Source organism: Loxodonta africana, chromosome 23, assembly GCF_030014295.1.
Source record: "Loxodonta africana isolate mLoxAfr1 chromosome 23, mLoxAfr1.hap2, whole genome shotgun sequence".
In the NCBI taxonomy this organism is placed as follows: Eukaryota; Metazoa; Chordata; class Mammalia; order Proboscidea; family Elephantidae; genus Loxodonta; species Loxodonta africana.
The window spans coordinates 69,774,970-69,800,008 of record NC_087364.1 but is presented as its reverse complement, the minus strand read 5'-3'; the positions used below and the strand labels follow the sequence as shown (position 1 = coordinate 69,800,008).

The following is a 25,039-nucleotide window of genomic DNA, read 5'->3' as shown; positions in this document are numbered from 1 at the left end:
CTCCCACCCACTTGCAGTTTTTTAGGGTTTCTTCCCCAAACGTACATGTACGGAATGATCCATTTTGTCCATTTTCTCTCTTAGAGGAATCCTGTGATCCTATTGCCGTTGAGTCGATTCCAACTCATAGCGACCGTATGGGACAGAGTAGAGCTGTCCCGTAAGGTTTTCAAAGAGTGGCTGGTGGATTCCAACCGCCAATCTTTTGGTTAGCAGCCAAGCTCTTAACCACTGTGCCACCCAGGCTCCATCTTAGAGGAAAACACCTATAAACTTAGTAATTCTACGATGGCAGTGACTTAATGTGTGACTCACCAGAGGCATTTACTTGTAAAAAGATGCAATGCCTGCCCCTACTCCATCCCGCCCATACACACAAATGAATTCCTAGTGATGGAATTAAGGCAGTGAATGGTAGATTCTGTTCAAATCATTCCATGCTGTGGCCTCTTAACTTACCTAGGTTCAATCACAATACAAATTCCTTGAGGATTATATTTGTCAATCATGGACCACTAAAGGGGTGTATTTTCTCATCACCGAGTATATTTTCCTGGCTCATGAAAATTTTCAATTTTAAGCTTTAAAAATATCGCCCTCTTGTTTTTATTGTGGAGTGTTCAAATAAAAACCTAAGTAACGTATTGCAAAAGAAGCAATTAAGCCATTGCATAATGAACCCTGAACTAAATCAAAATCACAGAATGAAATGAGAGCTATGATGTCAGGCCCCGTCACAATAAAAGGATTTAAAAATTTTCAGTGTGACGATGCTGGGTAATTACTCTTACTGTGCAATCGGAAAAATGTCTGATTATATTCACTTATAGGAAACTTTGCACCAGTCATTCTTTAGATGTTAATCGAGCACCTAGTATGTTTCTAGACTTGTGGGAGGGTGGATGGTTAGCAGGTGGTGTTCTGCATGATATATCAGGCACACATACGAGTGCCTAGGATGTGCTCTGGATGGTCCCCTAATTTAGGGCTCTGGGATGGTGTGTAAATAGTGAATGGTACTTTACATACGAAAACATGTTTTGCATAGAATATTCTCTAAATTCTCCCCCCCGTAAGTGTTTGTAGTACTTATTCTTATACATCAAAGTATTTTGATTCAAAGCAAAGAAATACTCCCCCCTCCATCCAAGATATTAGATCCATAATCATAGAATCAAAGGTTGCTAGAACTGAAAGAGATCTCAGAAGTTTAGTGCAGCGTTGTTCAAACATGCTTGCAAGAGGCCAGGCGGCTGCGATGTGTGGTGGGGTGGTGGTGGCAATGGTGAGGGCAGATTGGCTGAGCAGGTGGAACCAGAGCAATGGAATGCCTTTTGTGGGGAGGGTACTGTCCGCTTCACACTTAGCCTGGATTTGCCAGTCACACATGACATGGGTGCTGTAGGTATTTGAGTTTACAAAGCCAGCGTGGAGCCACTAAGGGAGGAGGCTCGTTTGCTGATGTGTCTCTGTGGACACCACATTCTTCCCTGGCGGAAAAGGAGCCATCAGGTTAAGTAATCGCCACTTTAACTTACTAGTATCCTATGCTATTTCCTAAAAATGAGCTTCATTCTGTGTGTTTGGAGAGACTCTTATTAATGGATATTTGTGAAATTATTTTTATTTTAGTTACACTCTTTGTGATAGCTGACATTATGGCTCTATGACTTGGAAAGCTAGTCCATATCACTTGCCTTAGACTTCTCAGAAATGTAACACTGAATCCTTCATAATACTGAGAAAAAAATAAATATAAACATGACAAAACTCGTCTTATTAAATTTGGCATGAATGAGAGGCGGAGAGAGAGATGGGCTTTCAAATATTATTTTGCCTGATGCACTAATACAGTAGGCAGTAGACAGGAGGCCATTTCAATGAAAATTAATTAAAATAAAAAAATCATTTTTTTAGTAGCAATAGCTACATTTAAAAATGCTCATATAGCCATATGTGGCTAGCCGGTACTATGTTAGACAGCTGAGATATAAAAAAAAAAAAAATTCCCATCATTACAGAAGTTCTATTGGACAACACCCCAGTAGAGAGACATGGTAAAGTGAAGAAAATCGCTTTGTCATCTGTAGGCATGAAATCTTACTTTCCTTCTGTCATTTGCCATAGTAAAGAAACTGTTACTCTGTGAGAAGAAAATCTAGTAGTGCGTTTGTTTTCCTTCTGACATGTCTTTCAACTGTCATGTCCTCCCATCCACCTTACACTTGGATTGTCACATCCTTCCTCTTCAATCTATATGTTAAACAGAGAGATGCCAGCCATTTTCATCTGTCTTCCTCTTCCCTGCTAAATAAAGCAGCTTTTCCAACTACCACTACTCTTGACTATAAATAGTCAGCCTGTGACTAGAAAAGATTGGATTATACAATCTTCAGGAAGCAGCTTTCTGCCTTCAATGGGTTTCTAGTAAATATCCTCACCCCAAAATACTTTCCAAGAGTCTGGTTGCACTGCCTGAAATTCTAGCATGTTCCTGAAACTTTTTCATTTTGCTAAAGTCCATTACGGAAATGCAAATTCCTGGCTGCTGTGTATCAGTCTGGTTTCCACACGTAAATGCTTTTAAGTTTACAGAACCTGGAAGGAAAAGAGCTCTGGAAACTAGGGAAGACAGACTTTGTGAGGGGGAGTTTCCATGAAAGTGTCGGGATGCTTCTGAAAATGGAGACTTCCTCACAGTGAAAGAAGAGAGCAGGAACGTGAAGGTACTGTTTTCTCTGAGACGTGCACTGTGGGATGGGACAAACCTGGCTTCAACCTGGATCTATAATTTTCTCTTTTGTGCCCTTGGACACGTGTCTTACTTAATCTCTATGAAGTTTCCTTTTATGTCCTTAAAATGGGTCAAAAAGTCACTTCTTATCAGGAATACAAGGAAGGGGTACAGAAACCTTACCTTTGTATCAAGCACACACTGGGGAAAGATAAAAGGGGGCTGTTATTGGGAGTTCCTGCTGCCTCGTTGTCACTTCGCAAGTTTATAAACTCTCGGTTTCAAAATAAAAATGATGAACATATTCAGTGCCCTTTCTTTTCTAAGTACTTGAGGATCAGTGGGATAGAGCCAGGGTCTGGCCCGGAGCGGGAATCGTTATGCAGAAGTATTGGAAAAGGTTGCACAGCATTGTCAGTTAATGTCACTGAATTGTACGTACAAAAAAAGTCAAAATAGCAATTGTTTTGTTTTATATGTGTGTGTGTATTTACCCCAATAAAAAATGACAAAAAAAATTTTTTTAAATGGCATGCAATTAAAGATAATTTTTATGAAGAAAAGCTAGGATCAAGGTAGGCTACAGGGCTTAGCAGAGCATTTTGGGGTTTTTTGTTTTTCTTGTGACCTAAGAGATTCCCTCAAGGACTGGAACAGAGAGAAAGAGTTATTCCTCCCTGCCTTTCAGTTTCTTACACCTGCCTCCTTTTAATTGACCTAATTTTCTTTTCAATTACAACCAGAAAAGAAGTGCATACTGGGTATCCCCTTTGTGTCTATAAAACAGGCATACTCTTCCCCTTAGGTTGGTGTTTTTTTTTTTTTCCAGTCTAGAGAGGAAGAAAGATTTTAACAAGAAATTTACAAGAAAACATGACATGAACCATGATATGCAGAAGTGGAGGGGGCAATTGGAGTACAGGGATGTCTGGTCAGAAAAAATAAACTTCTCTGTAGCAGCTAGTAGAACATCCACACTGAGCTGATTATCTTTCCACGTAGCCAAGTCTCCTAAAACATTGGTTAATGTATTGAGATACTTTTGCTATGTTTTTAAACATAACCTCCCTAGAACCAAATTTAAGTGTTTAAGTTACAACTATACCAGAATATTAAAGTAATATTCCTCTTAATCAGAGTTCACAATCCAATCACCTTAACCATTTGTAGTCGATACGAGGAACACAATACCTCCGAATTACTCTAAAACTGCTACAAAGTTGTTTTTAAGATCATCATTCACTTTTGACTTTTACTTTACATGCAATTGTAGCAACCTTTGTTTAACTTGTTTATTGTTTGTTTTGATGTTACATGAAGGCTGAGAAGTGGTAGCAAATGAGGGATCCGACAAAAATCAGGCACTTGGAAAATAGAAATAGCCACAGCAGATCCAGGAAGGAATCAGAATTTGGAAAAAGAGTGTTAAGAAATTTTTTTTAGTAATACCATTGTTTCAAAAGCTAAGAAACATGGAATGCATTTTAGAAGGTTTCCTTCAAAGTGATTGAAATGGAAAAACGCATCTGAAGTGATAAAAAAATGATAAGCATCCGTTATTTGGAATTTTCACATATGCGGAGTACCACTTTTCTTGGTGATGACTGATAAATGAGGTGCCGTAAAATCTTTAGACATAGCTATTTATGTCTTCAAATATTTGCCTCTGATTTCTAGATCCTTGAAACAAAGCTTTTCTAAACTTTTCTCTCCAAACTCTTTTGCCAGTATCAGGTAAAAAGTCTACTCTTTGGGAAAGATTTTAAGAAAAAGGATGATCCTGCCTTATGTTAAGTTCATGTAAGGAAAAATAGAAACTGAATTTAACTGGTCTGGACTCATTTAAACTAAATTATTAAAAATTTTATGTGTTTAAAGAATGACATGTGATTTACATCTGATTTACCTTATATTGGAGAGAGTGATCTGAGAGTATTTACGAGCCAAGAAGTAAGGAACTAAAATCCTATGAAAAATCCTACTGAGATTAGAATTTTTTACCAAACACAATTCTAAGGACTGACCCTCCAGAATAATTACAAACGTTTCCATTTCTCAAGTAACAGCTAATTTCCAAAAGTACTGAAATTAAAAAAAAAAAAAAACAACGTTTATGTGTTTAATGTAGAAGTAATAGTAAACAGCGCCATTGAAGCTGAAACTAAGGTAATTAACCCTTCCCCTAAAAAAAAAAAAAAAAAAAAAAAACCCATTGCCGTCAAATCAGTTACAACCCATAGCGACACTACAGGACAGACAGGACTACCCCATAGGGTTTCCAAGGAGTTAGTGGTAGATATGAACTGCCAACCTTTTGGTTAACAGCCTGGTGCATCATTGCTCTTACCCACTGTGCCACCAGGGCTCCAAAATTAAGGTAGAGCTCTTTCATTAGAAAACAAAGCTCGGATTTAAACTAGAATGTTAATGAATAGCTCTTTCCTACTCCACCCTAATTCTGGGCCCTGGTTTCATCTGCATTATTTCAACAGCCTACTAAGAAATAGGTCTAACATTTCTTTCTTCCATTTCATCTAATTCTTTTTGTGAGATTAATCTTTCTAGATTTGTGCTGCCCTGTATCATTCGCACACCAAGAAATCTTCAAAGGTCCTCATTTTCAGTTGTGTTAAGGACAAACCCATCAGGCTCGCCTTCAAAGTATTCTACCCAAGTGGTTTTTCAAATGCATTCTTGTGACTCCTATTGATCCAAAGAGGTGCTTCAGAGTTCCATGACGTTTTAGTTCAAATGTCATGAATGCCTAGACTGCAGCAGTCAGCTGTTAACTTGGGGCTCAAAGGTGTAGGTGTCGTGAGACCAGAACATTCTAGGAGTAATTGCTCTAAATTTGAATTTCCCCTAATTTTTCTTCTAATTTTTACCTTGAAAAAATTTACATAGTAGAGTTCTACATACAATTTTTTTTTTTGGAAATTTTGATCTACTGAAAGAGTTTGCAAAAAGTTGTTCTGCATCATTCCTGCAGCTTTCTCTCTTACCACTCTCCTATGCAAAGTCTTTTTCAAGTAAAATGGAACCATTTTCTACAAAGCAGGCACCAATCTTCCTGTATGTACTGCCATGCTGGACCCTCTACCAATTTCCTCCTCTTGGTTAAGTTCTTCATGGCCCCACATTAAATCTGTCCAGGGCTATTAAAGCCTTCACTGATCCAGCAGCCCAACCATGTCTTTCTTTGTATCATTTTTGCAGCATCACTGGATTTTTTCCCTGTGTTTCCTCCACACTAGGTTGATTTTATCTTGAAGGCAGGAACTGTGTCTTACTTTGCATTTATTTAACTACCAAATTTGTAAAGAAAGGAATTGAACACCAAGTTTTCTGAAAGTGAAAATAATCAACACAAGATAAATTCTAAAATGCGATTCTTTAGGAGCTCTGCCTTTTCAAGAGCCCTTGTCCAATGACAAATGCTCTCTAATTAGTAAAGCATGCAAAGTACGATAATTTCGTAGGACATATGTAAGATCATCAATAACTTAGAGCTATTTGATAGTATGGGAAAATATGATTAGTGATAAAAAGATAATGAAAACAAAAATAATTTATTGAGTGCTAAAAAAAAATAAAAAGAAAAGCCAAACCTGTTGCTGTCCAGTCAATTCCAACTCACGGCAACCCTACAGGACAGAGTAGAACTGTGAATCTTTACCGAAGCAGACTGCCATACCTTTCTCCTGTGGAGTGAGCTGCTGATGGGTTTAAACTACAACTTTTTGGTTGGAAGTTGAGTGCTTTAACCACTGTGCCACCCACCCAGTGCCCAGTGCCGTCAAGCTGATTCTGACTTATAGCGACCCTACAGGACAGAGTAGAACTGCCCCATAGAGTTTCCAAGGAGTGCCTGGCAGATTAGTACTGCTGACCCTTGGGTTAGCAGCCATAGCACTTAACCACTACACCACCAGGGTTTCCATTGTGCCACCAGGGATCCTTTATTAATTGCTTAAAAAAAAAAAAGAAAAAAGACCAAACCCATTGCCATTAAGTCAATTCCAACTCATAGTGACCTTGTAGGACGGAGTAGAACTGCCCCATAGCGTTTCCAAGGAGCGGCTGGTGGATTTGAACTGCTGATCTTTTGGTTAGCAAGCAGCCAAACCTTAACCACTGCGTCACCAGGGCACCTTATTGTGTGTGTTTACCACATGCTAAATCTAGTGATATATGTTCTCATCTCATTCTAACAATCCTCCAAAGTGGGCATCACCTCATGTTTATAGTAGAGACAGTTGATGCTCCAAGAGGTCATTTGCTCAAGGTTTTACAGTGAGAGTAGGTGGGAGAGTCCTGATTCAATCCTGGGTCTGTGAGGCCTAACAGTCAATGTTCTTTCCTGTTCATCTCACTATCACTCAGTATGGAGATAAGGAAAATAACAACAGCATGTATGTGAATTCTTCCTGCAAGAAGCTCTAAATGTTATTATTGAATGTATCAGGTTTGAGTCGTTTTTCGTGTCTGTTACAAAATTCTTGCCTGAGGGTTTTGAGGGCTTCAGGATGAAACACCCACTTGGACTGAAAGCTGTCTTCCTCAGTTATGGATCGTCTCCACTCTTCCTGCCTGGGATGAAGAGCTTCCGCCGGAACAAGTGACAAGTTGAAAAGTGGAAATGTTAATATCTTTAGTTATAGATGTGAACTTAGAATCTGCGCTGCCAATAGTAGTATACTAAAGAAGAGAAAAAAAAAGGGGGGGCATATGGCAAATGTTATTCAAATACAGACTTGTGAGCAACCATGATTACTCAGTTGCCAGTTGAGTAGTGCTTAAAGCTAAATAATCAGAGACAGACTTCCTATCATAGCAGGATGGATTAGAGGTATTGATCAAGATGCTTTTGAAATATACGATGGTTTCAGACTTCCAGCTTGTGTCCCGGCTTGCCTCTCAGCTCAAAAGAGTGACAATGACACGGATGTCCTTGAAAGAGCTATTGCTTCTTCATTAACATAACCAGACATTCACGGTTCTGTATGCCTTCTTTTTTCCCTTCTCTTCCTGGGAGGCAGGGTCCCTTGGTGGCACAAATGGCAAAGGACTGGACTATTAGCTGAAAGGCTGGCAGTTCAAAATCACCCAGAGGCACCTCGGAAGACAGGCCTGGTAATCTGCTTCCTCAAGGCCACAGCCTTGAAAGCCCCATGAAGCAGTTCTACTTTAACACACACGGTAGACAACTAACAACCACCACCTGGTTGGCAGACTCCCTGCTTTTAGCCTCTGCTTTAAGCCCTTCAACTCTTGGTAAAAACTAGGTGCCTCATCTCTCAGTACTTAGCAAGTCAAAATTTATTTTTTGGGGGGGCGGGGTAACCTGAATGTTTGCCTCGGTGGTTCCTAAGCTTAGTGTCTTTCATAATATTTACTTCCCCCATTTCTTCCTTAATTGTGACCCCCATAGAGTTGGAATTCCTAAATGTTAAGTAAATATACTGCAAGTAAAATAACAGGAGCTGCAATTTATTAATCTCTAGGTAGCTTGAAAGTAGCTCACGTGATCATCACCTTGAGACAACCTCAAGGGTACCACTCTGAAGAAAAGGGCTTGAACAAATAGCAATGCCCCTTGGGAGTGGTGCCTGGGGAAAGGGGAGCTGAGGTGCAATTGTTAATCAGCCCCAGTGTTGATCTCTCAGTTCCAATTACTCGGCATGTCATAAACTGTTCACAAAACCAAACACCACAGCGTTCTGTCTCTCTGCCTCTGTCCCTCCCTGTCCCCCCACGCCTCGTCCTTCATACCGGTTTTCCTGACCTCATTCCCTCTCCCTCATTGATTGATCTGAAGGATCGTGAGAGCATTTCCCCAAAGCCAGAGTGAGCAGGGACGCTTTAGACTCTGATACTGTCAAGACGATATTTTTTAATGCACAAACAATAAACTCTGTAAATAGGAGATAATTGTGATGGCTACTCACTTACTAGATTTCATCTAGAGTTAAGAAATGAAAGGCAACTTAAACCTATTTAAACCTAGCCATCACTTTGTTTCAACATGGAAAAAAACTCTCATTGTGTATCAAGCACTTGGCTCAGCATTTTCCATAGAAGTTGTTATATAATCTTCAAAATCAGTACGTCTCAGGTACTGTTGGTATTTTCCCTATTTAACAGGCTAGGGAAATGAAACCTGTCTCAGGTCACACAGCTAGTAAGTTTTCAGACTCAGGACTTGAAACCAAAAACAAAAAAACCAAACCCATTGCCATTGAGTTGATTTCAACTCATAGTGACCCTATAGGACAGAGTAGAACTGCCCCGTAAGATTTCCAAGGAGTGGCTGGTGTATTGAAACTGCTGACCTTTTGGTCAGCAGACTACCTCTTAACCACTGTGCCGCCAGAGCTCCTAAACCCATTGCTGTCGAGTTGGTTCCAACTCATAGTGACCCTACAGAACAGAGTAGAACTGCCCCAAAAGGTTTCCAAGGAGTGGCTGGTAGATTTGAACTGTTGACCTTTTGGTTAGCAGCCAAATGCTTAACCACTGTGCCACCATGACTACTAATTAATATATATATATGTGTGCTCTTCATCGCTATAGTGTTAGAGCTTTTAGATTATGAATTGATTTGAAACTATGTTTTGATATCACCGTTCCTGTCCAAACCACCTCTCTTAAAGCTATTATGTAATACACTGAATGATAGGAAAAATGCAGAATGGTCAAATTTCACCAAATCTGGGTCAACGAGAGAGCCAGTTCCAATAATAAACTCTACTTGTTTTATATTTCACTATATTATAATAAAAATGTTTTTTTTCTCCTTATAGAGAACTTTTCATGTAGCCCAATTAAAAAAAAAAAAAGAGACAATATGAGTAGTAAGATGGTCTACTGCACTACAGACCAATTACACTGTTGAACTCTTTCTTCAGAATTGTTCCCACAATTAGAAAAGCAAGATTTGCTTTCAGGAGGGAAAATAATCTCTTGAACCTTAATGAAACCCTATCTAGTAAGAACATCTCCTAACGCACATGGGCATGATATTTTTATATTCAATACACTGCTGATCTTTGGGCTCAATTTTTGAGCTGCCGTATTACGGGGGATTTATTTATTTAATATATTTTTATGGAGTGTATCCTGAGGAAAAGGGTCTCTGGCATTAAAAAGATGGCGTTGTCTTAGTGTCAGATCTAGCCAGGCTTGCTCAGGAAAACAGAGACTTGCGTTTCAAGATTAAATCATCTATTCCTGTGGAACAAGAATGTCAGGAATATCTCCACCACCTCCAGTGGAGGGACAGCTGAGCATCTTCAGACCACACCAAATAACGCCTTTAACCCAGGTCACCATGTCCCACCTGACTTCAGCCAACACCACTGTCTGAAAACTCCCTTCCTGCTCTGTTCCCCACCCTCTAGACTGAACAGCTACATGTTTATACCACTCAAGTTTAAATTTGCACCTCTCCTTATGGCACTGTCATGAGGACTATTGGCTACTTTGAGGGAGCCCAGCTAATTTGGGGATCAGTTCATTTAGCCACAGTTCCAACTGGCCTTACCAGTTGGAGATCCCAGTGTGTCTTAGGCTGAACCCATTTAATTATGACACTTATTTGCTAGAGCTAGAATGAAACTTCAAGCTCATTTGTTGTGTTATTTTATCAGTAGATCTGCTTCCTCAAATAGTATTTTAAAAACAAATCAGCAAAAAAAAAAGCAAAACAAGAAAATAACAACAAAAACCCAATTTAAATACAAATGAAGGTACAGTTGAAATAAGGCTACAGAAACAAGATCCAAGAATCCTTTCCATCTACCCCAATACACACCTACTCAAGGTGTTTAGATCACAACCCTAACATTCCCAATCTACACCAACTAATCCTGAGTCACAGGTACCCTGTCCAAAATCACCCAGCTCGTAATTCTGAGACCTCAAACTCAAACCCAGCATTCTTAGTCCACAGTCCTATGCTCTTTTCTTTTGGAGAAAAGGTTTACAATCCCAAAGGAGAGAAAGGATGCTGTGGTAGAAATTGCTGTTTGCTTACATGATACTCATTATCCTTTCTCCCTTCCTATCAGAACAAAACATTTTTGTGTGGAGGCCAACAAGCTTAGCTAAAAAACTACACCTTTTAGTCCTTCCTGGAGACAGTGTTTGCCAATGACATGTAACTGGAGGTTGTTGGGTGCAGCTTTTTAAATGAGCGAACAGATTTAGCTGGTATGTGGCCCTTGGTCCTTTCCTGTCCTACTTGCCTTGTCTGGAATTTGGAGCTCATGTCTGAAACTAGAACAGACATCTTGTGATCGCAAATGTCAAAGGGTTCAGAAAGCTCTAAGTTGTAACATTCTTGAGGCAGTGAACCAGCACCAGAACTATTTTGATTTCTTGTTACATTGAATAAAAGAACATTTTTTTCCCCTAAGCCTCAGCCATGTATGCAAACTAAATTCCTAATTGATACAGACAAGGACACAGATAACCGCAATGCAGATGTTGAAATCTGAACAAGGCTGAAAACTTCGAGCCTGTGCCTACGGAAGCAAGTCAGAAGGAACAGGGTTGACATAAGCCAAACATAATGAGCACATCAAATATTATCAGAGGGTATTAGGAAGGGACACTGAAAGGCCTGAACAGCTGCCACGAATTAAACAAAAAGAACGTAAATGGCTTTACGAAGAAAGAAGGGTGGATATTTTGAAGAAGGAAACTTCTTAGCCTCAAGGTTAGGAGAGTCACTGGGATGAGTGACAGTGAAAGCTGTGGGACTTTTTTCTCTGAACCTTTCTGAGAAGTGAAAGGACAGGAGGAAGGCAGGGACAAATTAGCTGACCTCATTACCATTCTACACTGTGTGTGTCCCCTCCTGACAACTCTGAAGAACCTTATCTTGACTGGTTTGTCAGTGAAAGACCTCCTCAACCCAGTGTTTCTGCACAAAGGTTTACCTCTGAGTAAGCCCTGGTCATATGTGATCACAAATGTCCATCTAGTTGCAAGAGCTACACCAAGAACCACTTTTAGACAATATATTTTAGGGGACAGGAGTAGAAAGAGACCAAGGAAAGGAGGGAGGGAGGGGAGAGAAAGAACGAGACTTCTTTTAAAAACAAATGAATGCTGATTTTAAAAAAAAAAAAAAACAGCATTTGCTGTTGAGTGGATTCAGACACATGGTGACCCCAGTTGTGTCAGAGTAGAACTTCGCTATGGCACAGTTTTCAATGGCTAGTTTTTCAGAAGGAGATCACCGGTTTTTGCTTCCAAGACAGCTCTGGGTGGACTCAAACTTCCAACCTTTCCATTAGTTGCCAAGTGAGTTAACCATTTGTCTTACCCAGGGACTCTGAATGCTGATTAGCATGGTCATTTGAACACCTCACTTACCCAGAGCTGTGAGGTGTGTGCGTCTCTGTTTTTTCACACGTGTTCAACATACCTGCCACTCAGCTGGCTTTAGGATTTGATCACAGGGGAAACAGGTTGGGTGGGAACTGGTGGGAGCCTATTACCAATACACTGAATACTAATGGATCTTATCCCAGGATCATGTTTGTTATGCTCTTAATGTTTGCCGATTTTGTTTTTTACAGTCTAAACAGTACCTTGAAAATGTAGAAGATAATTGAAGAGGCATGTGTAACGTTTCATAATTCAACATGAAAATACCAAACCAACCAAACAAACATAACCTAACATTAACATGACTATTAGAGATACAAATAAACACTACCTACAAGTTAAATTACCTACAAGTTAAAAGTCGTCTTCACAAGGATCAAAGTAGCTTGGAGGAGACGCATAGGAGATAAAACCAAGAGCTGTTTCAGGCACACGGGAGCTGTCTGAATAGACTCATTAATGCTGCAAATCCGCAGTTAGAAGAGCTTTGATAGTAAAATAGTCATTTAAAAAAAAAAAAAAACCCAAACCCGGTGCTGTCGATTCGATTCTGACTCATAGTCATAGAAAGTAAAAAAAAAAAAAAATTACCGTTTATATTTAGCATTTCTCTTGTCACACGCGGGGAAATAACTCTTTGTACAACAGAATTTATAAACATGGTGGGTTTAATTTACGGTGACCGAGTTAACAGAGCCAGACACCAGCACAAGAACGAAAACAACCCCATTAAGTCTTCTCCGATCTGTTCTTCACTCTCTTCTCCTAAACTATACCTTTTTGTGACTCTGGTGATTTGGCAACCATAAAACCCAGTAAATCCATTGCCATCAATTCAATTCTGACTCATGGCGATCCTATAGGACAGAGAAAAAAAAAAAAAAAATTGCCGACCATTCGGTCAGCAGCCGAGCTCTTAGCCACTACTTTTCCGAAGGGGAAGAAAACGGGGCATGAGCTGTTTGATCACTGTTTAACCATGGAACAATTTTTTCTATTTTTGCACCATAGGAAAATTATATGCTAGACAAAAGTTATATTTTTCCATATTCACTAAAATAAAGGACAACAATCAAAAACTGATTTTTGTTTGATAGTTCTATGTCTTTTTTTTTTTTTTAAACTTGCCAATATCCTGGAAACTAAAAATATATTGGCTTTAGAAAATATAAAACTGCAAATAATTTGAGAAGTTTCATATAAGATTTGAGAGTATCCTCTAGGTTCTACACAAAAGACTAATTTCTGAATTTTTTTAAAGTTTGTTTTGGTGTTGTTAAGAATATACACAGCAAAACATACATCAATCCAACAGTTCCTACATGTACAGTTTAGAGACACTGATTACATTCTTTGAGTTGTGCAGCCATTCTCACCCTCCTTTTCTGAGTTGTTCCTCCCTCATTAACATAAACTCACGGCTCCCTAAGGTTCCCATCTAATCTTTCTAGTTGCTGTTATCAATTTGATCCCATATTGATAGTTCTTAAAAGAGCACAATGTTCAAGGCAGATCTTTCTTACTAGTTAAGCTAAACTATTGTTTAGTTTTAAGATGACTTCAGGGGATATTTTTGGTTTAAGTTTTAAAGATTATCTCAGGGCAATAGTTTCAGGGGTTCATTCACCATCCTTGGCTCCAGAAAACCTGGAGTCCATGAGAATCTGAAAACCTGATCTGCATTTTCTCCTTTGTGATCAGGATTCTTCCATGGAATCTTTGATCAAAATATCCAGTAGTGGTAGCCGGGCACCATCAAGTTCTTCTGGTGTCATGGCAAAGGAGGCAGTTGTTCATGGAGGAAATCAGCCTCACATTACACACAAAAAATAGCCTCCTCTTATTCCTGACTCTCCTTCTTCCTCTGTTACTCCAGGTGAACAGAGACCAGTTGTTTTGTCTTGGATGGCCACTTGCAGGCTTTTAAGACCTTAGGCACTACGCAATGAACTTGGAGGTAGAACAGATAACTAAACGCGTTATTTAGAGCAATTAACTGGGATGCCCCCTGAAACTAAGACCCTAAACCTCTAAATCAAGGAGCTAAACCGCATGAACTGTTTGGTTGTACCCAAGCAGCCTCAGCAGCTACATTTTATTGTTTTTTTTGTCATTGTTGTGAGTATATCTATCATGCAACTTTTGTCAATTCAACTTCTCACAGGTGTACAACTTATTGACAGCAACTACAATTATCGGCTGTGCCACCCTACCATTAATCAATGTGGTTTTCCCATCACTGTTAATCCCTCTCTTCTCCCTCCCTCCCACACCTGGTAAGCACTAATAAACTTTGGTCTCTGTAATTTCTGAATATTTATTTAGCTTTCTGAAACAGTAGTAATTAAAAGTACGGCAAACACAAGTCTAGGTCTTCCAAATCTTTTCAGAACTTAAAGACTTAAAGGCCAAGAGTGGGGTTTGGTTCTGGCTGTATAAAGATCGATATTTTGTAACCTCTCTCCTCAAGAAGTCCACGGGTTAGAGATGCTATAAGCTAACACACTTGTGAGCAAGAGTTATCGTAGGAGGGAATAACAGTGACCGGCTCTGCCAGGGTGTGCTGGGAATGGCTTCACCGAGGTGGCATCTTCAATGCTGGTGCTCAAAGGACGGGTGGGTGCTTGCCAGGTGCAGAAGACGAGGGGAAGGCATTTGACTGGCATGTTTTGGAAACAGCAAAAAAAAAAAAAAAGAACTAAACGTAGGGTGCAGTATGCGTATTAGAGAGGGAGTCTGAGTTTATATGTTAAACAACTTCTTAGACCAAGTAGCAGAGGTTAACATCTGTCCCATGGAGCACTGGGGAGCCAGCGGAGATTTTTAAGACACAGAACCTCGTGATCTGATTTATCCAAAATAGGACAGATTATAGATCCTCCCAAACTTCCTGTTGTTAGTTGCTGTCGGGTCGATTCTGACTCACTGCAGACCCGTGTGTGTAGAGTCGAACTGCTCCATAGGGGTTTTAAGGCTTTGGCCCTTTGAAAACAGATCACCAGGCCCTTCCTCCCAGCTACCTCAGCGTGGGTTTGAACTGTCAGCCTTTCAGTGAGTAGTTGACCGCTTCACTGTTTACACCACCCAGAGAGTCCCTCTCCCAAACTAGCTCTCTTTTATTCCAATTTTGATTAAGGGAGCCTTCATTATTCCAATCACTCAGTCCTTGAAATTTAGGCATATATGTCCACACCTCCCTCCCCTCTACCCAAAAACCCACTGCCGTCGAGTTGATTCCAACTCACAGCGACCTTATAGGACAGAGTAGAACTGCCCTGTGCGGTTTCCAAGGAGCGCCTGGTGGATTTGAACTGCTGACCTCTTGGTAAGCAGCCATAGCACTTAACCACTACGTCACCAGGGTTTCCTCCTTCCCCTCACAGTCCTTACATTTTTGGTACCAAATCATCCATTTTACTTTAAATTATTTCTTGCAACTTCCTATCCCCCAGGTCCAAGTTCAAACCTCACGTAATCACCTTTTCTCCTGGACTTTTGAAGCACATTGTGCACTGAGATCCTAGCCTCCAGAGTCCCTCCTTTTACTAATCTATTCTCCACAGTGTTGGGGTTATGGAATAGCTGCAAAGAATAAAGCAATATGCCTGACATTTCTTCCAGTTCCTTTCAGTATGACAAGGCTTTTCTTTTCGTTTTTATTTATTAAACCTTTGTTGACCATCTAACAGATTCCTGGGTGGCACGAATGGTTTGTACTCCACTACCAATCCAAAGGTTGGTGGTTGAAATCCACCCAGCAGGAGGCCTGCCAATCTGCTTCCGTAAAGATTGCAGCCAAGAAAACCCTAGGGAGCAGTTTTACTCTGCAACACTCGGGGTCTCTATGACTTGGAAATGACTCATGGCAATGGATTCTTGAGCATCTCCTTTCTCAGAAGTACTGTCTTGAAGCTTTGTTGTGTTATCTCATTTTACATTGACCCCAAGAAAATCATTCTTGGTTAATACTAAATCATGGCTTAGCTACATGTACAAATTTTGCCAGCATCTCCTTCTCCTGAATCCCCTGCCTCAACCTTAAATTGGTAGTTTTGTCCCTGAACACACAGGATAGGTTAAATATTTCAAGTCACCTGTATAACCATGGGGTAGTTCATCACTGTACCATGTCAGAGAAAATAGGATCTGTATGCCCTGGAGCCCTGGTGGTGCAGCGGTAAAAAGCTTGGCTACTAATCAAATGGTCAACAGTTTGAATCCACCAGTCGCTCCTTGGAAACCTTATGGGGTATTCTACTGTGTCCTATGGGGTCTCTGTGAGTCAGAATCGACTCAAGAGCGATGGGTTTTATTCCCTGGGTGGTACCAATGGTTAATGCGTTCAGGTGCTAACTGAAAGGTTGGAGGTTTGAGTCCCCCCAGAGGTGTCTTAGAAGAAAAGCCTGGTGATCTACTTCCAGAAAACCGGCCATCGAAAACCCTATGGAGCACAGTTCTACGCTGACACACACCGAGTCTCCATGAGTCAAAGTCAAAACACATGGGGTCACATGAGTTGGAGTCCACTCAATGGCAACTGTGTCTTTTTTTTTTTTTTTTTACGCAAAATAACACACTGAGTTAGCTCCTTCCAAACGCTGGAGTAGCGGAATCTGAACGTAGAAGCCCCTGAATTCTGTGACTAACTGCTAAGCTACAGGACACATTTGGAATGGCTTCAGGACGGTGTCCATTTTTATACTCGGAGGGTGAAATTAATGTCATTGCTGTAGAGCATGGTTTACACTCTACTTCATTTATCCTTTTTAATTACAAACTCACGCGATGTCTGTTCTTTGCTATAATTAATTTGTTATTGTTTTGCCTGTGTGTGTATTCTGTAATGCCAGAGAAGCCCAGAAGCACAAAGTGTTATGAAATAAATTATAATCACCAAATGTTAGAGTGGAAGTGACCTAAGTGCATATCTACACCGAGGCCGTTGGTCCTGAAAAGTTAAGAACCTTCCTCAAGGATCTTTAGTTTGGTGGAGGCCTACTTAGGACTAATTTCTGGACTTTGTCTACCATTCCCATATGTGTGTGGCATTTATTTAAATGATATTTTTATCCATTCTTTCTGTGTTTTTTCCTTCCTCCTACCTCATTTCAAGCAGGTAGGCAGAGCAAAAAGCAGATGAGCCTGATGTCAAGAACCTCTTTGGGATTTATCAAGTTCAAGGCAGAAGCTTTAAAATGGTGGTAGGTGGCCTAAATTGGCTCAACACTGTATGTATTTAAACTGCATCTTTTAAATAAACATTTACAATTTGGGAAAATTCACATAAAATTTAAGATTTATGGTTTCTGTTAAGGACACAGGAGACCACAGAAAACATAATCAACAATCCGCTAGTCATAAACCCGTTGCCATTGAGTCAATTCCAACTCATGGAGACCCTATGGGTTACAGAGTAGTACTGCTCCATAGGGTTTTCTTGGCTGTGAAACACCAAGCTTTGGGTTGATAGCTGAGAACAAACCATTCGTGCCAACCAAGGACCTAGCTGGTCATAAGTGTCCTCGTTTAAAAAAGAAGGTGCTTGCCTTGTTTATTATCTTTCTCTGTCTTGGTATCAGGCCCTCTTTCTCAGACATGACATCTGCCTGGCCCAAGTGCAGAAGACAAGGAGGAGATGTGTGCTTTAGGGAAACACTAGCAAATGGATAAGAAAATGGTTTATTTTTTAGAAGAGGAGAAATCTGAGGGCTCCCTTGTGATTTTGAAGGGACAGACAAAGTCTAAAAGGCTAAAAGAAGCCCTGGTGGTGTTGTGGTCAAGAGCTTGGCTGCTACCCAAAAGGTTGGCAATTCAAATTCACCAGCTGCTCCTTGGAAACACTATGGGGCTATTCTGTTCTGTCCTATAGGGTCTCTATGAGTCAGAATGGGTTTTTGGTAGGCTAAAAGGCTACCCGTTACTGCCTAGACAGTGCATTTGATTTCTATTTCCTCTGGGGCCCTGGAGGGAGGGAGGAAAGAGGGGGTTGTTATTAAGGTACCTGGGTTTGGATTTCCTTGTACCCCAAAGGGAAAGGGTCTCGGAGCCAGAATTAATTTTTTTAAATTATGATAATAAAAGAATATGCAATTTTGTAAACACTTATAAATGAGTTTTTAGATTCATACCAGTTAAATGTAACCAGCTAGGTGACACACATGGGGTTGCCATGAGTAGAAATTGGCTCCATGGCAACTGGTATTTTATGTGTAATGTTACTAATTTTCTTGGTGGGGTTAGAACAACTGATTGATTTCCTCTTAATTTGTGTTCCTTCATCCTTTTAAGACTCTATGTCATCAGATACATTGAGAGATTCAACGAAGAGTGAGGAGAGAACAGAGAGGAAATGCATGGTCTTCCATACAGAAATTCAAAGCCATAAATTTAGTTGGGGAATTTCATAGGTAGAAAGCCAGGGAAAGAAAAAATAAATTTCATGGACAACTGAGATTGAGATACAAGTCCTAGCATGACAAGAAATAAGGAGAGAGTGGAGAGGAAGAGTTTTTAACATTCCAGGAGTTGGAGACACCTGGAAAAATCACATTCTAGAGCTGGAAAGCATATAAAAGAGAAGTCTAGCCAAGTCACAAAACCAATAAACCAACCATCTCCTTCCCCAAATAATTTAAGGGTGTTCACCTTAGGTTTATCCTCTAAAATGGGGAAGAAGGCAGGGTCAAGATTTTCTCTCAGGTTCAGCGAAGCCAGATTTTGTTGTTCTGACTGTGAAGCAACCCTGCTTCCCTATAGAGCACCGAGCTGTATGTAAATTCATCCATTGCCTAAACCTATTCTGCAAACATGTAAGAGCTCAGTATCTGGGATCACAGAGCCCATCTTCTTCACAACATTGTGTTGTATAACTTTTATGAAAATGTGTCCCGGGGACCTATTTGCATAATATTTGCATTGTCATGGCTTTGGACTGCCCGTGAGGCAGCCAGCAAAGGGCTTGGTCTGAGGAGGAAATACGGAGTGGTTAGTTAATTGGGGGGATTTTTGCAGTGTTGTGACCTAAAGGGTGGCTGATGGGAAGAGAAGAGCCCCCCCAAAAAAGAGAGGCCATAGTAAATCCAAATAAGACAGAAAATGAGTATTTGTGTTCCTTAAAAACCACTTTTTCCACTTTAAAACTATTTTGGGACTAGCGCCTCAACTATAGAAATTATTCTTACAAGGAACAAAGTTCTCCGAAAGAAAAAAATAATGCTAAATATATATCTTAGAACAGGGTTTCATCTTTGAATTTAAATTCTAAGATATTTGTTATGCAGACGGTATCAGAAAGCAATTTCTGGAAAAAAGTTTAGAATGGTGTAGCTTTCCTTCTTAAAAAACAACAAATTGATTTACACAGCTGTCATGTGCCCTTGGATATTACCTAGATATTACATGTACACATAAAACCACACAAATATGTAATAACATAATGTGATAGTCAGCACAGGGAGTCCTGTTTTAAGGGGAACGAATGTGTGCATTATCTCAGCATTAGCAAAAAGACTTCGTCGCTGGCACTAATTTGTAAAGCTCTGGCAAAGTGTCATTTACGAAAGTTTTCTCCATTTGCCTCCAAGTCCATACACCTATCTCTCATTCAAGGCTTGAGAGTTTTGCAATATGTGTAAATCTTTATACTGCAAAGGGTTAAGTCATCATCGAATGAACTTTTCTTTAAAAAGAGCACTAACTCACTTTGGGAATCAAACCATTTTGTATTAGAAGTGGGCTTTAGTTAATGTTAATACACCAAAATATGCTTTCAGGAATCCAGAATTCATGAAGTAAACAGCACACTTTTATTATCCTGACAGCAGCCTCTTACATAAATGATCGCCCATCAACATTTTGGAAAAGAAGACGTGAACGATTACAAAGGTATAATTACCTTACTTCGAAACTCTCCTTGCAAAAATCTGAGATTCTCATCAGAGAGTATCAACCTTGAATACTGTATTTCAACTCAAAGCCAAATTTCAAAATGCTTCTTATCATTGTATGTGATACATTTTGCAACAATGTATTTAGATCTTTGTGTTACTTAATTGCTGTTTGTTGCTCTAAGTAATTGTTGGCTAAACAAGAGTTTCAGCTTCTCTAAAATATAGAGACTAGCATGGTAACTACAATATTTTTGAAATAACTTAAAATCTTCCTAGATGATATTTCACAACTCCTTCAGTTACGGCTGGCAAATATGATTTCTTTGGCTATTCTATTTTCACATTTCGGTTAGTGCCAGCAAATGAAATTATATTCCTTCCCTTTTATGGTTTTCTGCAAGACCGTGGCTTGTAGAGAAGGCACTTGTGAGATTTCTGACATTAAAGTTAATGTTTAACAGCTTATATTTCTAGATCTTGCAGGTTGGATATATGCACATTTTGAGTCTTTGCCACAGTTTTTTGGTAGTTGAAATTGTAAAGGACCATGCTTTCTTTGTATTTAATTATTTTTGTAATTTCCAAAATTGGGTGACTCCTTTAAACCTACAGAAAAGTTTTTCTGAAAAGGAGAGCAGGGGGTATTGATTGATATAAAAAGGAAAGTTCAAGCAGTTGCCTCCCCCTTTTTTTCTGCTTTAAATAATTCAGAAGCCAAAAAATGAAAGTAGTTACTTTGCCAAAATGCAAGGCATTTTAGGATCAGATGAAGAAAGAAACAAGTACCAACATGGAATAAGCAAACTGCTTAGAAAAAGTGCAAAGGGGAGGTTTTTTGTTAGAGGACTTGATAGTTTGCCATTAAAAATGGCTACTGTTCCATTAAGTCTGTTTGACTAATGCCAGAGAGTCTTTATCAGCAAAATAAGAGATGCATGCTGGGCTTCAGACATATTTCTACAGATTTCTTTAAAAAGTCTGAGCAATGTTTAAGACAGAAGTGAGGAGGAGAAGCCATGGTTTGAAAGGATCCTCTGGTAGGCTCTATCACCGCTTTGACCTCGCCTCCACCCCCCCCAGCTACGTGCACCCCGTGAAGGTAATTCGTAAAGGATGTCTTCATCTCCAGAATGCCAACAAAAGCTCTGGCTACCTTTCTTCTATGTTTTAATCTGATGGTGCTGCATTATACAGATATTACTAAAAACTGTGAAAATTTGATGTAGGTAGAAAAGTCAAAAAGAAGACACTAGCAAGAATGTACATTTTAATTATTTTTAAATTATTTTAATTATCTTTCCTACGATAAGGTTGCAACTACTCAAGTACTCCTCAAAACTAATATCCTATAATATAATATCCTATATATATATAATATCCTATAGAATATATAGTCTATATATAATTTTTTTATATAATATAGAATATCCTATATATATAATATCCTATAAAAAAATAGAATGCCTTAATATCCTATAGAATGTCTTTTTTGAGCCACCAAAAACATATCTATCCTAAAAAATTTTTAAACTATTGAAATCCTGGAAAACGTGCCCTTTCCTTTGTCATCCTGTATATTATAAGGTAAAGGGATATTTGCATTCATTGTTCCTTACTGAAATGACTGTTCTATCAAAACTAATAATGCTGCGGTAATGGACTTAAAAACACTAAACCAAACCCACTGTCATCAAGCTGTTTCCGACTCACAGCAATCCTACTGGACAGAGTAGAACTGCCCCACAGGGTTTTCAAGGCTGAAGTCTTCAGGGAAGCAGACTGCCACGTTTTTCTCCAGTGGAGCGGCTGGTGGGTTGGAACCACTGACTTTTCTGTTAGCAGCCCAGTGCTTTACTCACTGCGCCACCAGAGCTCCTAAGAAAAAGTTAAACAGGTTTTTCCCCCCACATGTTTTGTGTCTATGCATGCTTGTGTCTTTGGATTGGGTTGGAATTATTTAATTAGTCTTCTTGGGTTATTGACCAACCGAGTTTATAGTCCTTATAGGTCTTCTTAATAAATACTGGAACTTAATAAATATTTAATGGTGATCATTATAGTGAAATAAGAAAATAACCAGAATATAATTCTTTATAATCAATGGCTATAATTAACCATGACACTTTATACATTTATTTAACTTCCGATTTTTTTTTGACATAATTGATAGAGTATAACTGAAAAAAAGCCAAAAACAAAAAAACCTTAGTAAATCTTTTAAAGCATATTCTTCCTTGCCCTCAAAAACACAGTACTGACATGATTTTATGCTTCACTTTTAGAGACCACATTAACCAAATTTTAAGAACTCATATATTAAGCCCATTGCCGTCCAGTTGACTCCAGCTCGTAGTGACCCTACCGGACAGGGTAGAACTGCCCCATAGGGTTTCCAAGGAGTGCCTGGTGGATTCGAACTGCTGACCTTTTGGTTAGCAGCTCTAGCTTTTAACCACTATGCCACCAGGGTTTCTGAATTCATATATTAAGTGTGAATAAAGAATAGATAGAGCCATTTAGATATGACACAACAAAATAATGACCCTCTAAAATCTGGAATTTTTTTCTTTCAGCAATTATATAAACCCTTATCCATGGACCGTATGTATATTTTTGTAAGGTAAAACCATTTGCTGTTGATTTAATTCTGACTCATGGCAACCCCATGTGTGTCAGAGTTGAACTGTGCTCCATAGGGTTTTCAGTAGCTGGTTTCTTGGAAATAGATCTCCAGTCCTTTCTTCTGAGGTGCCTCTTTGTGGACTCCAACTTCCAACCTTTCATTAGCAGCCGAACATTTGCACCAGCCAGCAACTCCTTGTATAAGGTATAAAGTAGGAGCCAGTAAATCTGTTCTTGAAAAATACTTTCTATATCATAGGAATATAAAGACAATGCAATCATTCATATTTTTCAGTTGTTTCAACAAATACTTATAGAAAACGACTGCCTTCATAATGATAACAAAAATTGTATGTCCTCGAACACTTTAATGGTAACAACAAATAACATGAACTTATAAAACCATTCCTGAGTCACTGTTTCTGAATTTCTGATATTTCAATTCATTTTTTTTGTTGCCAAATCCACAGCTGGGTAGACTCTACGCTTTTCCAAACTACTAGGTAATCAATTATGAGGTTGAACATGCATCCTAACCATGCATTTTCCCATTAGTCCTATTTTTCAAGCACTGGTAATTTAAATAGATATTTGTATTGTGGTTCTTTTCCTATGGGGAAATTGTAACAAACAAACAAGAAATGGGGCTAGCTACGTGATGAAATATTATGCAATCATTAAAAACTATGCATTTAAATTATTTTCCAATGATAAGGGAAACAGTGTATGATACAACTTCAAGTGAAATAAAGCATAAGGACCCAATTAGGCTCTTGCACATGGTAACACACACACACACATGCACACACACATACATACACACAGAGTGAGAGCAGGACCAACGGCAATATTTGAGAATATTAACAGTCTGGCGCCCCGCCGCCCCCGCCGAGTTACAAGATTTTGGAGGACTTTTCCTTTTTTAAAAAAATCAATGTAGATATTTTTAGTATTTTATCTACAATGAGCATATTTATTTTTATGATCAGGAAAAAATTAGAAGTATTTAAATAGGTTCGAAGGCACTGGTTTTTTTTTTTTTTTTAAATAAACATAACACTAAGTCATAGAATATGATCAGGCTTCTGCAATTTCACCCTGCTTAAACTTTGTGTTCAGATAGATTGTCTATTCTCCAGAGAACTTTAGAATCTAGCTTAGGTATGTATTTTGCAAAGCAGCAATGAGAAAAAAGACATTCTTACCCAGTAAAAGCTTAGAAGCATTACAAAGAGGAAGAGACCAGTGGAACAGGAAACAAAAGAAAAAGTTAAGACGAAGTACTGCTGAGAAGAAAAAGAGAGAGTTGATAACAAGTACTAAAAACATTTTCTCCTTGTCTTGGCTTATAACGTGAACTCAAAGAGGTAGGATGAAATGATATTTCTGGAACAGGTGCCCTACGGTGGGAGTTTCTGCCTGAGTATTTTAGTTTTGTTATATCATTTGATTCTCAAACATGGGTATGGTTATTCTTTTGTAAATTAGAAATGATTTATCTCACTCTGATATGTTACCCAGAGAAGCCAAGTAACAAGTATTGAAAGCTCGTAGCCTTTCAGCATATTCGGACTCATAGCAACCCTATGGGACAGAGAAATGCCCCCTAGAGTTTCCAAGGAAAGGCTGCTGGATTAGAACTGTCGACCTTGTGGTTAGCAGCCAAGTTCTTAACCACTGTGCCATACATCATGGGCACCCAATAAATGTGATTTCCTGTTTCCTTGAGTACTAGCTCTTGGCTACATATTACTTATTGCTTTATCTAAGCTGCTTATTGTCTGGAAACCCTGGTGGCATAGTGGTTAAGTGCTATGGCTGCGAACCAAAGGGTCGGCAGTTCGAATCTGCCAGGCGCTCCTTGGAAACTCTATGGGGCAGTCCTACTGTGTTCTATAGGGTCGCTATGAGTCAGAATCAACTTGACGGCACTGGGTTTTTTTGGGTACTCATTGTCCAGGACTTTTATTGATTGCTCACCCATAGCAGGTGGCAAGATATCTCCTAGATCCCTAGATACTTGTCATGATTTTGTCTAATTTGCTCCATGAACTTTAGTTTTCTGTTTCTGAAATATAGGGAACAAATATCATCAAGTCATAATCAAGCTTGTCCTTGTGGTGTGTAGAATCTCAATAGTCTACAGAAGGATCCCAAAAGATTTTTGAGTTTCAGATGCAAACAGGGCGAATCACGTTCATATCCTTTTAGTTTGATGTCTTAGTCATCTAGTGCTGTTATAACAGAAATACCACAATTGGATGGCTTTAACGAACAGAAATTTATTCTGTCACAGTCTAGTAGGTTACAAGTCTAAATTCAGGGCATCAGCTCCAGAGGAAGGCATCCTCTCTGTTGGCTCTTTGTCATCCATCTTCCCTTGGTCATGGAGCATCTC

The 25,039-nt window shown here is 39.3% G+C and overlaps 1 long non-coding RNA gene across 1 annotated transcript in view; it reads left to right on the top strand.

Annotated features, from left to right (window-relative positions):
* Window positions 1-1,579: 1,579 nt before the first annotated feature.
* Window positions 1,580-25,039, top strand: part of LOC111752297 (uncharacterized) — a 67,034-nt gene continuing 43,574 nt past the window's right edge. Inside the window, exon 1 of the long non-coding RNA XR_002787259.2 lies at window positions 1,580-2,726. This is a non-coding gene — a long non-coding RNA (uncharacterized LOC111752297). The remainder of the gene's footprint in view (window positions 2,727-25,039) is intronic.